This window comes from Macaca fascicularis, chromosome 10, assembly GCF_037993035.2.
Source record: "Macaca fascicularis isolate 582-1 chromosome 10, T2T-MFA8v1.1".
Classification (NCBI taxonomy): Eukaryota; Metazoa; Chordata; class Mammalia; order Primates; family Cercopithecidae; genus Macaca; species Macaca fascicularis.
In genome coordinates, this window is record NC_088384.1 from 7,738,901 (window position 1) to 7,752,325 (window position 13,425).

The following is a 13,425-nucleotide window of genomic DNA, read 5'->3' on the forward strand; positions in this document are numbered from 1 at the left end:
CTCCTGTTCCTGCTTGGCCCATGGAGGCTGCATCATCCCAAACAAGACCCAGGCTGGGCTCCTGTCTCCTCACTCTGGCCCTCACTTCCTGCCATTGCCCCCACTTCCTTAGTGACGTTTCTTTACTGCCAGTGGATCAGGTCCCGGTCCTTCCTACAAGTGCAGCCTTGCTCATGGTCTTCCCTATGTCCGGAACATCCTTTTCGAGGTCACTGGCTTTCCAAATCTAGGCGTAGCTGTGTTTCCGGTGCCCTTCCTTCTGCCCTTCTTTCTCTGTCCCATGCCCAGAAATGTGCCCATAGAGCTACTGAGACCCTTCCTTGGTACCCCCATCTCTCCCTCTCTTCCTGCGTCTCTTGGGCATTTAGAAGCACCTGCTCTGCAAGGCCCTGTGCTGAGTCCTGGTGACCTGGCCTTGGTATTCTCCCCCTTCTCATCGAGTTCTCCTCCATTCCCTTTCCTCGGGGCTCTGCTCTTGGCAATCGCTCGCGTCCTTATGAAAGGAGGCCTGGCAGGGAGCAGAGGACCTGGGCTCCAAAGTCCCGGCTTTGTCCCTGGCTGACTGCATAACCTGGGAACATCCCCTGCCTTCTCTCAGCCTGTCTCCGTATCTGTCATGTGGCCTCCCAGGTTTCCTCTAGTTGTCAGAGTCTCCAGTGGATGGCTAAGTGGGCTTTCCTGGTGTCCCTGGCAGCATGCTGCTTTGCCCGTTTAAACACACACCTCCATAACAAATGGACAAACAAAAGGGGTGGAGCAGACAGTAAGCACCGCAGAGATTCCAAGCGGTGGCTTCAGGGAGCTGCTTAGTGTGAGAAGTAGGCATGAGCCGGGTCTGGAAATGTGGCAGGAGTCAGGGAGGGCACACACCAGGTGGGCAGAAACAGAATATGCCCAAATGAGGACAGAACCCTTCCCTGCCGGGAGTCGGGCGCCAGCTCCAGTGCCGCTCTGCCCCTATTTGTGGGACTGTAGGGAAGTTCCCTTTCATCTCATGATGAAGAGGTCACAGACCGGGTGTCCTAAAATTCCACCCAGCAGGAGCATGCTGTGCCTCTTAAGTGTGGTCACATTGTCCAGCGACTCAGCTCCAGAGAGGAGCTGATGGATGTGGGAGATGCCGGCTTTTCAGCCGATGACAGGCCCGGCCGGCAGGAGCAGAGAGAGCCCAAGGCAGAAGCACCTGCCACCCAGCGTGGGCCACGGGCACCGTCTCCAAGGCGTGCTGAGCCTTTGCCAAATCCACACATCAAACGACAATTTGATTCTCACACTTGGATCCCTGAATGCTAGCTGGCACTGACTGTCTGAGCTGCAGCCCTTAAATCTGTCTCCTCACCACTGAGGAAAGGAGTCTGTGCTCTATTAAAAGCATTTTTTAAAAATCAGAGAATGCTAAATGTGTTTGAAAAATAAAAATCGACCAAAAAATACATTTTATCCCTCTTTAGAGTTGTTATCTTTACATATATTCATGGTGCTGGGCACCAGCTGGGAATGCAAGTCTGAAGATTGCGTGAGCAAGGCCCCTTCTGCAGAAGCAGAGACTGCATCGGAGCCAGCCGGAGACTCTTCCCGAGTCCATGCATCCCCAGACACTGAAGTGAAGGGTTAGGGGCCTTTTCCCTGGGTCTTTCTATCTCTCAGGTTGACCCTTTACAATCCATAGTACATGCAGTTCCCAGATGGGTCAAGAATCTCTCAGACCCAGTTGGTGGCCTAGCACCCATCTCACTGCCGGAGAACCACAGCTGTCTGTGCCCTCCATGTCCCAGATATGCACTTCCCGCGGCCTGGGTTGCCATTCCCCGACTTGACCCGGCTTACAGTGATTCAGTGCGGTCGGCACGATCTACTCCAAGACGCCCCTGGGCAGGGTCCAGACACGATCTACTCCAAGAAGCCCTCTGCCAAGGGTAGGAGCTCGGAGCTCCACTTTTGGTTAATATTACACCTCCCTTAACATATCCTGGATACACAGCCATCTGCCCAGAAAGCTTCTTGAGGCCAGGGCCATGTCTCTCTCACTTTCCTTGGCATCAGGAACTTAGCACAGAAGCAGTGCTCTGTGAAGCCTGATGGCTGGAGAATTCCCAGAGTCTGAGGGATCCAGCCTTGCCTTGTCACGTCAGCTGTGTCCAGCTGCCTCCACTGCCTAGGCACTTGGAAGGCCCTCTCTGGCCCAGCCACACTGCTCACTCTGAGACCTTGACCTGCACTTCCAACGTTCGCTTCCCTAACTGCTAGGGACCGTTCGGCCCCTTGGAAAGCCTTCCCTGTAAGTGCTTACTCAGGAAAGAAAACTTGAAAGCAGTTAGCAAATGCAAACCGATATACCATTACGAGGAATCATCACGCTTTCCGAATTCAAGGCTCTAACTCCTGGCACACTTCTAAAGAAAAGAGATATGTGTTTCTGCGTCCCGTCTCATGATGGGAGTGAGGATATGCCAGTCAGTCCTCCTGTGGGCTAAGGAACTGTCTGGCCTTCTCTTCATCTGCAGAGTCCGGGTGTGATAGAGATGCAGGATGGAGGCAGCCACCACCCATTGAAAACCAGCCTGTCTGCCGGATCTGGCGACGCCCCTAAGGTCTTTGGTAAAAACTGAGGCCTAGTCGTGTCCAGGATGGCAGTGAGCTGGGATTCATTCACAGCCCAAGGCATGTGGTGGACATGGATTGGCAGCACTTACAGTTTTTACCAAAGACCTTAGGGGGGTCGCCAGATCCGGCAGACAGGCTGGTTTTCAATGGGTGGTGGCTGCCTCCATCCTGTGTCTCTATCACACCCGGACTCTGCAGAGGAAGAGAAGGCCAGACAGTTCCTTAGCCCACAGGAGGACTGACTCCCATCATGAGACGGGACGCAGAAACACGTATCTTTTTTCCTTAGAAGTGTGCCAGGAGTTAGAGCCTTGAATTTGGAAAGAGTGATGATTCCCTGTAATGGTATATCGGTTTGCATTTGCTAACTGCTTTCAAGTTTTCTTTCCTGAGTAGATATTTCTAGCCCCAAGTAGGCTGTGAGCAGAGTCTGTGCCTCATTCATCCCTCTGTTCCCATACTGTGCATTCGTTCCTAACAGGTAATCCATAAATGCTTGTTACCTAACTAAAGGCAAATTAAATGCTAAACAGCACTAATGACAAGCTGTTGCAAGATCCCGGCTCTCAGCAAAGAGAATTACTTGTGGTTGTCAGGGGCCTGCCTGTTGCCCAGGTGTAGGAAACATGCAACTGTTCCTTCCCAACTGCTTCTCTATTCCAGAGGTGGGGCATTCTTCTAAGATTGCTGCAAAATAATGTTTGGGAGGCAGGTTTCATTAAAATTCTTTTTTGAGACAGAGTCCCATTCTTGTCTCCCAGGCTGGAGTACAGTGGCACAATCTCGGCTCTCTTTAACCTCCACCTCTCGGGTTCAAGTGATTCTCCTGCCTCAGCCTCCTGAGTAGCTGGGATTACAGGCGCCCGCCACCAAGCCTTGCTAATTTTTGTATCTTTAGTCAAGACAGGGTTTCACCATGTTGACCAGGCTGATCTCGAACTCCTGACCTCAGGTGATCCACCTACCTCGGTCTCCAAAGTGCCGGGATTATAGGCGTGAGCCACCGTGCCCAGCCAGGGTTCATTAAAATTCTAAATACCAGTGTTCAACACCACGGAATCTTGTTCAGGAGCAACATAAGTGGATTTTATTCTTGTTTCCATGAAAGGAAACAACCAGTAGCCATTAAAGGAAATTAAGAGCTTAATAGTATATCGGTCCCTTAAAGGGGAATGAGAACATGCCTAGGTGCTTTGCTGAGCCTGTGGAGAGCCACTCTCCGTGGAGGATCCTCAAATAGATCCTCAAATGGCCCCCTGTTTACAAGTCATCATCAATTATTTGTAGTGACAATGTTTAACATGTGCAATTTAGTTTCTGGCTGATTGAACTAAAACGAGCAGCTGCGTCATCTGTCAAGGTAAATATTCGAGAGAGAGAAAGCAGCTATTTTAGTAAAGAAAAAATAACCACAGTAGCTTTTCCAAAAGAGCTACTTATACCTCATTTATTTTTATGTCATATATTTTTTTTTTCCTCCTCAGGACAGCTGAGGAGAGTCTTGTCTCCATTTTATGAGGCTACTAAAAGGACAGCAGTCAGGGAAGCAGATTTTTGAGAGAGAGAGACTCTCCGTTTCCATGTGGATGCGCTACGCATCCCTGCCACGCGCTTGCTCTTCCTCCCTTCTTTATTAATAGACATGGTGGAAAACAGTACTTAACTTCTTCGGGGCTAATCAGCCCCTGCTGTTTCTTTCTCCACATGAAGGCATAAGCTGCATTCATAACATCATCACTGATGCCTGTGAGATAATTACAGGCTTGATCTTATGGCCCAGTCTCTGAGGTGTACAGAATTGTGGTGAAAACCAACTCCAAGCTCCCAAAACCTGCAGGGTGGGCAGAGGGTGATTGCCACACAGCTCTCCACGATCCCAGAGCTGCTTCTTGAATACTGAGGGACTGAGCCATCTGTTGCAAATAAGTGTAAAGATATACTCTCCAACGATTCATGGTTTTCTTTTTCAAGATTCTCATCAAAGGTCTTGAGCAGCCGACTCATGCCATGGGTGTAAATAGTAGAGATGGTAACGGTTCCTTGGGAGGTGAGTTTACTGGCTTCAGTGATGCTGAATGTTATCTAGGAGAAGGTAGGAACCTCACCCCCCAAATCCAGGCTTGAGCCTGTTGGAAGTGGACCCACTGCAGGGCACCTATGGGTACCATCAATGTCTTCTGGAAAGTTTTTTTTTTTTTTTTTTTTTTTTTTCCAGAAAAGAACAACAATCTCCTCCTACAAACTGTTCCTTGGGGCCACTGCCACATTATACAACTCTGGTCTATTCCATCAAAGATCAAACCTTATTGAATAGATTTTAGGGGTTCATCTAGATAATAAACGAAGGAAATTTCAGTTTCTGTAAAAATTAAATCTTCACATGGAGGTGAAACATTTCCTGGAACAAGGGAAACCCTCTGGATTGAAGATGATCTTTAAGGAGAAAAAAAAGAATCACAAAACTTCATGACGGACTGATCTAATTAGTCATTTCAACACAAGGACAAATTGTCCTTGGGTTCAAGGAAATAAGCAAGGGTTTTGAGTTTCTGGGTTCTTGGCTACATTGATCCAGTTGTACACCACTTATGAGTGCGTCACTTTTTTTTTTTTTTTTGAGACAGAGTTTTGCTCTGTTGCCCAGGCTGGAGTGCAGTGGCACAATCTTGGCTCACTGTAACCTCTGCCTCCCTGGTTCAAGCAATTCTCCTGCCTCAGCCTCCGAAGTAACTGAGATTACCCACTACCACACCTAATTTTTGTAGTTTTAGTAGAGATGGGATTTCACTATGTTGGCCAGGCTGATCTCGAACTCCTGACCTCAGATGATCCTCCTGCCACAGCCTCCCTCCCAAAGTGCTGGGATTACAGGCGTGAGCCACCGTGCCTGGCCTGCTTCACTGTTGAGAGCAGGCCAGTGCAAAACACATTAAGGTATTCCCTACTAGAATTCCATGTTTGCCCACGCAGTCAGACATTGGCCAGGGTTTATCACCTAAAATTATCCCTCAGGCTCTTTCGAATTGAAGATGCTTCCAGGACTGTGAGACAATACATTTCTGTTGTCCAAGCCACCTAGTCTGTGGAAATTTGTTACCACAGTCCTATCTAATACAACTCCCTTTCTCAGATTCACTTACTGTGCACGTTTTGCCCCAATTGCTTTATTATTTGCTATCTATCAATACATAATTTTTTTCAGAAGCATTTGAAAGTAAGTTACAGGCTGGGCACAGTGGCTCATGCCTGTAATCCCAGCACTTTGGGAGGCTAAGGTGGGCAGATCACTTGACATCAGGAGTTCAAGACCAGTCTGGCCAACATGGTGAAACCCTGACTACACTAAAAATACAAAAATTAGCTGGTCGTGGTGATGTGTGCCTATAATCCCACCTCCTCGGGAGGCTGAGGCAGCAGCATCGCTTGAACCCAGGAGGTGGAGGGTGCAGTGAGCTGAGATCGCATCACTACTCTCCAGCCTGGGCAACATGGCGAGACTCTGTCTCAAACAAACAAACAAAACAACACCAAAAACCATTAAAAAAATGGAATTATCTTGGCCGGGCGCGGTGGCTCAAGCCTGTAATCCCAGCACTTTGGGAGGCTGAGGCGGGCGGATCACAAGGTCAGGAGATCGAGACCACAGTGAAACCCCGTCTCTACTAAAAAAATACAAAAAATTAGCCGGGCGCGGTGGCGGGCGCCTGTAGTCCCAGCTACTCAGGAGGCTGAGGCAGGAGAAAGGCGGGAACCCGGGAGGCGGAGCTTGCAGTGAGCCGAGATCGCGCCACTGCACTCCAGCCTGGTTAACAGCGTGAGACTCCGTCTCAAAAAAAAAAAAGAAAAGAAAGAAAGAAAGAAAAAAAAAACAAATAGGTAAGTGAGGGAGGTGAGTGGATCAAGGGCGATGTGGATGGCTTAAGTCTGAGTGGTCTCCAGTACATTCCAGTAAAGGGGTCAAGGCTGGTGAGAAGTGTAACAGCAGGACCTACGACAGTGTCAGAGGGGCCCTCACATCCAAAAGCCACACAGAGGAGGGAAGTCACCAGTGGGGCCCAAGAATTGAGTAGTTGGTGTGGCATTAGAGAAGGCTGAAGTATTTCAGGCAGAAAGGAGTGATCAACTGGGCTGAATGCTACTGAGAGGTCAAGTAATGTACGGCCAAGTATAGAAGAAATATTTGTGAGAATGCCAGTTACCAGGCAATGAGAGTCACGCTTCTGTGAAATTTGGTAACTGAAAGACAGCATATATAGACAGCTCTACTGAGAAGCAGGTTGAAGAGGAGCAGAGAAATGGGGTGGAAACCAGAAGATCATCTATTTTTTTTTTTTTTTTTTTTTTTTTTGTTGAGAGGGAGTCTCGCTCTGTCGCCCGGGCTGGAGCGCAGTGGCCGGATCTCAGCTCACTGCAAGCTCCGCCTCCCGGGTTTACGCCATTCTCCTGCCTCAGCCTCCCGTGTAGCTGGGACTACAGGCGCCCGCCACCTCGCCCGGCTAATTTTTTGTATTTTTAGTAGAGACGGGGTTTCACCGTGTTAGCCAGGATGGTCTTGATCTCCTGACCTCGTGATCCGCCCGTCTCGGCCTCCCAAAGTGCTAGGATTACAGGCTTGAGCCACCGCGCCCGGCCATCATCATCTATTTTTTTTTAAGATGTGAGATACTAAAGCATGTTCCAAGAAGGAGGGAAAGAGAAAGAGAAAGAATAAGACTCTTGGCTATCAAGAGAGAGGGAATAACCAAAGCCTTTTTGATCTCAGGACCAAACTTTTTGGCCTCAGGATCCATTCACACTCTTGAAAAGTATTGAGGATCCCAAAAAACTTTGATTTATGTTTATATCTATCAATATTTACCATGTTAGAAAATACAATCAATAAAAAATTTATTAACTCATTAAAAATAATAAACCCATTACATGTTACCGTTCTCTAATGAAAAACTATACTTTCCAAAAAAGTGAAAAGAGGGGCAGTTTTCTATTTCTGCAGATCTCTTTAACATCTGGCTTAGTACAAGACCGCTGGATCTCTTATCTTCTTTTGCGTTCAATTTGTTGCAATAGCACACATCATGTAGCTTCTGGAAAATCCCATATACTTATGAGAGAATAACAATGAAGAAGCAAGTAAAGTCTTAGTGTTATGAAAGTATTTTTTGGCCCCATGGACAGTCTGAAAGGGTCTCAGGATCCCCAGGGATTCCCAGACCACACTTAGAGCACTGCCTATAATAAAGAAGGCAAATGGGGAGGGATCCAGGACACAGAGGGAGTGGCCTCTGGGAGAGACCCTCTTTTGGGGCAAGAGCAAAAGAGGGGATGAATGCCAAAGTGATTGTGAAGGAGTGTATTCCATTCTTACACATTCCATTTTCTCAATGGGATAAGACCCATGGTCACTGAGTGAGGTGAGGACATAGTGGGTGCGGGAGGTCTGAGACAAGCGATGGGAAAGAATTCTCTTGGTGAACAGGAAAACTAGCTGGCCAGTGAAGTATAGTCAGACTACCCAGCAGGGACCGCATAGTATCCATCTTTGCAGCACACATCAGGGCACCCAGTCTAACTGACCTGCCGCAGCCATGTGTGCAGGGAATTCCAAACTGCACATGTCTGCCTGGCTGCTTCTCTCCCACAGTGAGCAGCGCGGCAGGGTGCCTAAGAGCAAGCTCCCTGGGTTCTTACTCTGCTCCTACCCCTGACTGGCAGTGTGTCCTTGAACAAAATGCCCTGTGTGCCTCAGTTTCCTATCCGTAAAATGGGAATAACCACAGCACCTACCTCACTGGGCTGTTGTGAAGACAAATGAAGATGACAATTACATGTAAAGTATGTACCTAGGATGGGTGAGTGCGTGGCAAGGGAGGTGCTCCACAGGGTCGGCGACAACAATTACTATCACTCACACGATTTATGGCGCTTCCACTCGGCCCTCTGTCTTAGTAGTAATTCACTCACTGAGCGAATATCAATGGAATGGATGCCTGCTGTGGGTATGGGCGGAGGCTGAGGCTACAGCCTGAGCAAAGCAGGCGAGCCCCCGTCCTCCGAGGCTGTCTCCTCGAGCACACAAGCGGACCCAGTGGGACCCGCTACCTAGTGGCCCAATGCAAGTCTCCATCAGTGCTCACCCTAACGAAGGCGCAGGATGCGATAGGAGCTTTGCCGACTTTACTCCAGCCAATCCTGACCACAGGCCCCAGTGGGCACGCTTAGCCTTTTACAGATGGAGAGTCTGCTTCTCAGAGCAGGGGGCTGACTTCCCCCGGCCACACGGCCGTATACAGTTCGGTGGGACAGGGCCGACCGCCCAGCTCGCGCTAAAGCCCACGTAACAGAAACCCGCTCCCGTGACGCGAGCCGCCACGGTTCCCGCTCCTCAGAGAACGAGACTTCCGGCGGAAATTTCTTCCGGGAGTGCAGTCGCGGAACCAACCTGGCCCGCCCCTTCCCGTTTATCTCCAATTGACCAATCATAGCTCCGCTTCTTGCCAGGCGTGTAGGCTTATTTTCCAATCAGCGACTGCCGTCGTCTCTCGGGCAACAGCGTCCTAGAGACGCCGAACGGGCGGCCCCTCTGAGACCCCTCGGCTTGGGGTCCGCGCACGCGGGTGCCGGCCCAGTTAGGCGGAGAATCGAGGAGGGGGCCCCGGTAAGGCTGCATTCGGGGTGGCCACGCGCGTGCGACAGGCCGAGGAGGGGCTGGGCGGGCGGGCAGCTCCGTGGGTCTCACTGCCCTGAGAAGGCCGGCGCTGCTGCCCACTCCCAGGCATGAAGGGGTGGTGATTTGTTTATTCACCCAGCAGGTGTTCAGGGCGCGTCTGCTTGTGCCAGGCACGTTGTAGGCCCTGGGGCCCTGTGGGAAATAGTAGGGCCCCTGTTCCCGGAGCTTACCTGATATGTGGAGAAGAACGATAAACAACGCTAACGGTGGTGACGTCTTCCTCCCTGCATCTCTGTGAGAATCAACTGGGAAATGTGTGTGGAAATGCCCTAAATCTCTCCAGTTTACAACATGTCTCATGCTCCTGATTTCATTTGTGCCCACACCACTCTTGTGAATATCATGATTGACTCCCTCCTGTAGACAGACGAGGACTTGAAACCTATGGGGTGAAGGGACTTTTCCAAAGTCACACAACTATCATAGGAAGTTTCTGAGCCAGAATTCAAACTCATTTCTGTCTCACGGCAAAATCTCTGCTCTTTTACACTCTTCTCCCTTAGCCTGCACATAATTACCCCTGCCTCCCTCAGAAATTTTGTTTGGAAACACTTTGTGAGGTACACATCTGTATAGGGCTTACTTGAAGGTTGTCCAAATTACCCCTCTCTCTACTCCCTTCCTTTCTTTCCAAATCTTTGCCTTTCAGGATGTCTTGCCCCTGTTAAGAGGACTCTTTCTTTCCTTTTCTTTTCTTTTCTTTTCTTTTGTTTTTTCTTCTTCTCTCTCTCTTTCTCTCTCTCCTTCCTTCCTTCCCTCCTTCCTTCCTTCCTTCCTTCCTTCCTTCCTTCCTTCCTTCCTCCCTCCCTCCCTCCCACCCCTCCCCTCTCCTCTCCTCCCCTCTCCTCCCCTCTCCGCTACTCTACTCTTTCTTTCCTTCCCTCCCCTCTCTGCCCCTCTCCTTCCCCTCCCCTCCCCTTCCCCTCTGCTCCCCTCCCCTCCCCTCTCCTCTCCTCTCCTTTTCTTTCCTGACGGAGTCTTGCTCTGTCACCCAGGCTGGAGTGCAGGGACACGATCCCATCTCACTGCAACCTCTGCTTCCTGGGTTCAAGCGATTCTCGTGCCTCGGCCTCCCAAGTAGTTGGGATTTACAGGCTCCTGCCACCACGCCCAGCTAATTTTTGTATTTTTAGTAGAGATGGGGTTTCACCATGTTGGCCAGGTTGGTTTCAAACTCCTGACCTCAAGTGATCCGCCCACCTTGGCCTAATTTAATATGTGCTCCTAAATGGGTGAACTTAACAGAAATGCTGTAAATAAATTCTACTTTCATACACTACAGTTCATGTCTTTTATCCATTGCCTTCAATTCAGCGAACGTTTACTTGGCTAAGTTCTGGGGATATGAAAGTGAGTCACAAATACCCTCTTTGAATTTATGCGAAAATATTTGCCTCCTACCCAGTCTTATTGAAAGATCCTTTGAGGATGAGGATTTTATTTTAGTTATCTGTGCTTTCCCTTTTTCCTCTATGCTCATTTTAATGCTTGGTTCATGATAGGTGATCATAGATATTTATCAAGAAGTGCTTACCTGAGACTGTAAATTTCGCTCTCCAGGGAAAAACTGCCCTGTTCCAGCTATCCACTTTTCCCCCTTATACAGAGATCTCTATAGCACCCATGCTGTGATCCCTGCAGCTGATTGGCACCTGGAGACAGAACCAGCTCCATGAGAATGTTTAGTAGCCTGGTGTCTGACCAGATCAGGAATCTGGTGGGAGGCCGCTGGCTGTTAACAAGGCAGTTGTTAACAACTGCAACAGGTTTGAGAAAACGGAATAGAAATAACATGAGTAAGATACCCTTTCAGTACTAAAAGCTTCATTTTCTACTTTTGGTTTTGATCTTTCACTGCTTATTTTGTTTACTTTGTTTCAGATACCATTTGTTACTTTTTCTTTCCATCTATTTGTCCACAGTTTTACTACTTCTATTTCTACTGCAACAACTACTACTACTACTACTGGCTAATACTAATTGAACACTTACTATGTGCCAAGCACAGTTTGGTGCCTCATACTTTTTAAATTTAGTCCTCACAAGTTGGCTATGAAAAAGTACAAGTTGGGTGCGGTGGCTTATGCCTGTAATCCTACCACTTTGGGAGGCTGAGGCAGGAGGATTGCTTGAGGCCAGGAGTTTGAGACCAGCCCAGGCAACAAATTGAGACCGCCATCTCTATGGTGGCATTTGCCTGTACTTCCAGCTACTTGGTAGCTGAAGGTGGGAGGATCACTTGAGCCCAAGAGTTTTAGGTTGCAGTGAGCCATGAGCATGCCACTGCACTCCAGCCTGGGCGACAGAGTGAGACCCTGTCTCAAAAAACAAAACAGGCTGGGCGTGGTGGCTCCTGCCTGTAATCCCAGCACTTTGGGAGGCTGAGGTGGGTGGATCACCTGAGGTCAGGAGTTCAAGACCAGCCTGGCCAACGTGGTGAAACCCCATCTCTACTAATACAAAAAATTAGCCAGGCATGGTAGCAGGCACCTGTAATCCCAGATACTCCAGAAGATGAGGCAGGAGAATCACTTGAACCTGGGAGGCAGAGGTTGCAGTGAGCCAAGATTGCGCCATTGCACTCCAGCCTGGGCAACAAGAGTAAAACTCCCATCTCAAAACAGACAAACCAAAACCAAACAAGAAAACAAAACAAAAGGCAAGAGGAATACAGAGAGGTTAAGGGACTTAACAAAGTTGATAAATGGTAGTGAGTATGGCTCCAACTCCAGGACTGCCTGATAATCACTTGTGTTCTTGATGAGTACGCTATCACTCTCAAATATTTATATACTCTACAAGTCCTGCCAAGGCTTTGAGATGACTTGTAAGAATAACTACAATGCAGTAAAATAGAAACATGTAAATCAGAATCATTAAAAATATAGACAGAATAGGAAGGTATCAGAAAGAAGGAATACTCAGATCATCTATAATGGTTAATAAAGTTGGGCTGGAGATTTAGCTGGGAGCTTCTTGTCAACTCATGGAAAAATAAAAGTAAAAAAAAAGAAGGTAGTAAGATTTATTTTTTTTCCAGGCAAATAAGGCCTTTTGATTCATCTGGAAAAATAGATCTAACCTATTTCTAAAATAAATTTCTCACAGGGCTCATCACAGAGGATTGGAAGGGCCTAGATTACTGCTCAATGACAAAAGTGTGGGCTTAATGTCCTCACTCTTCAGGGAGAGAATGTGGACTCTAGCATTTGAATTGAATATTTGAAATTGAAGATTTCTGAATAGTAAGTTTTCAATAACACCTTCTGAATATAGTTTTTCCCCCGGGACGTTGTAAATGGTGTTATCCTGCATCCTGGGTTGGTTTCAGTCATTTGTTTGTTCGTTTACTTAGCAGTTATTCACTGAGCGCCTGCCATATGCCATCCCCTGCCTAAGCACTGGGTATTCCCGGGCAGCGGTCATCTCACTGCTTTGGCACTCCTGGTGTTTCCATCCTGCCAGTTCTTCCTGCTGGGTTTTTTCTGGACTCACTTTTTGTTTTTTCTCTGTTATTTTATTCTGATATTCTGAGGTGACACCTATAACCGTATGCTTTTTTTTTTTTTTTTCCCCCCGAATGCTCTGATTTATCTTTCTGTATATCCTCGGGACCTAAAAATAACAGCTACCAAATAGCTAAAGCTCACTGTGTGCCAAGCACTTCACGAATATCACCTGTGATCCATCCACAGCCTTTAGAGCGGTGGCATTTACCATTTTGGGGTCACCTACCTTTTGAGAAGTGCTCTAGAAAAATCGTCTGACACACAGTTTTGCATCTCAGCGAGTCTGTAGGGCTACAAAAGCACACACATGGACCGTGATTCCATGTTAAGAATACTTGCTTAAAGGAGAGGTATTCCAGCTGTCTCTCAGTATCTGTGGGAGATTCATTTCAGCACCCACTCGAAGATACCTAGATTCATGGATGTTCAAGTCCCTTATATAAAATGGTGTAGTATTTGCATATAACCTACAGAATCCTCCCATATGCTTTAAATTATCTTTAGATTACTTATAATACCTAATACAATGCAAACACAATACCTAAATACAGTGTAAATGGAAATCGTTATACCATATCATTGAGA

General features: G+C 47.9%; 1 protein-coding gene across 3 annotated transcripts in view; it reads left to right on the top strand.

Moving 5' to 3' along the window:
* The first annotated feature begins 9,121 nt into the window (after positions 1-9,121).
* EFCAB6 (EF-hand calcium binding domain 6) overlaps positions 9,122-13,425 on the top strand; it is a 309,283-nt gene continuing 304,979 nt past the window's right edge. For 2 of the 3 annotated variants that reach the window (XM_005567057.5, XM_065522029.2), the window contains exons 1-2: positions 9,122-9,259; positions 12,440-12,576. The gene's annotated coding sequence lies outside the window, so the exon portion shown is untranslated. The remainder of the gene's footprint in view (positions 9,260-12,439; positions 12,577-13,425) is intronic. The other variant, XM_074003581.1, reaches the window with a different exon arrangement.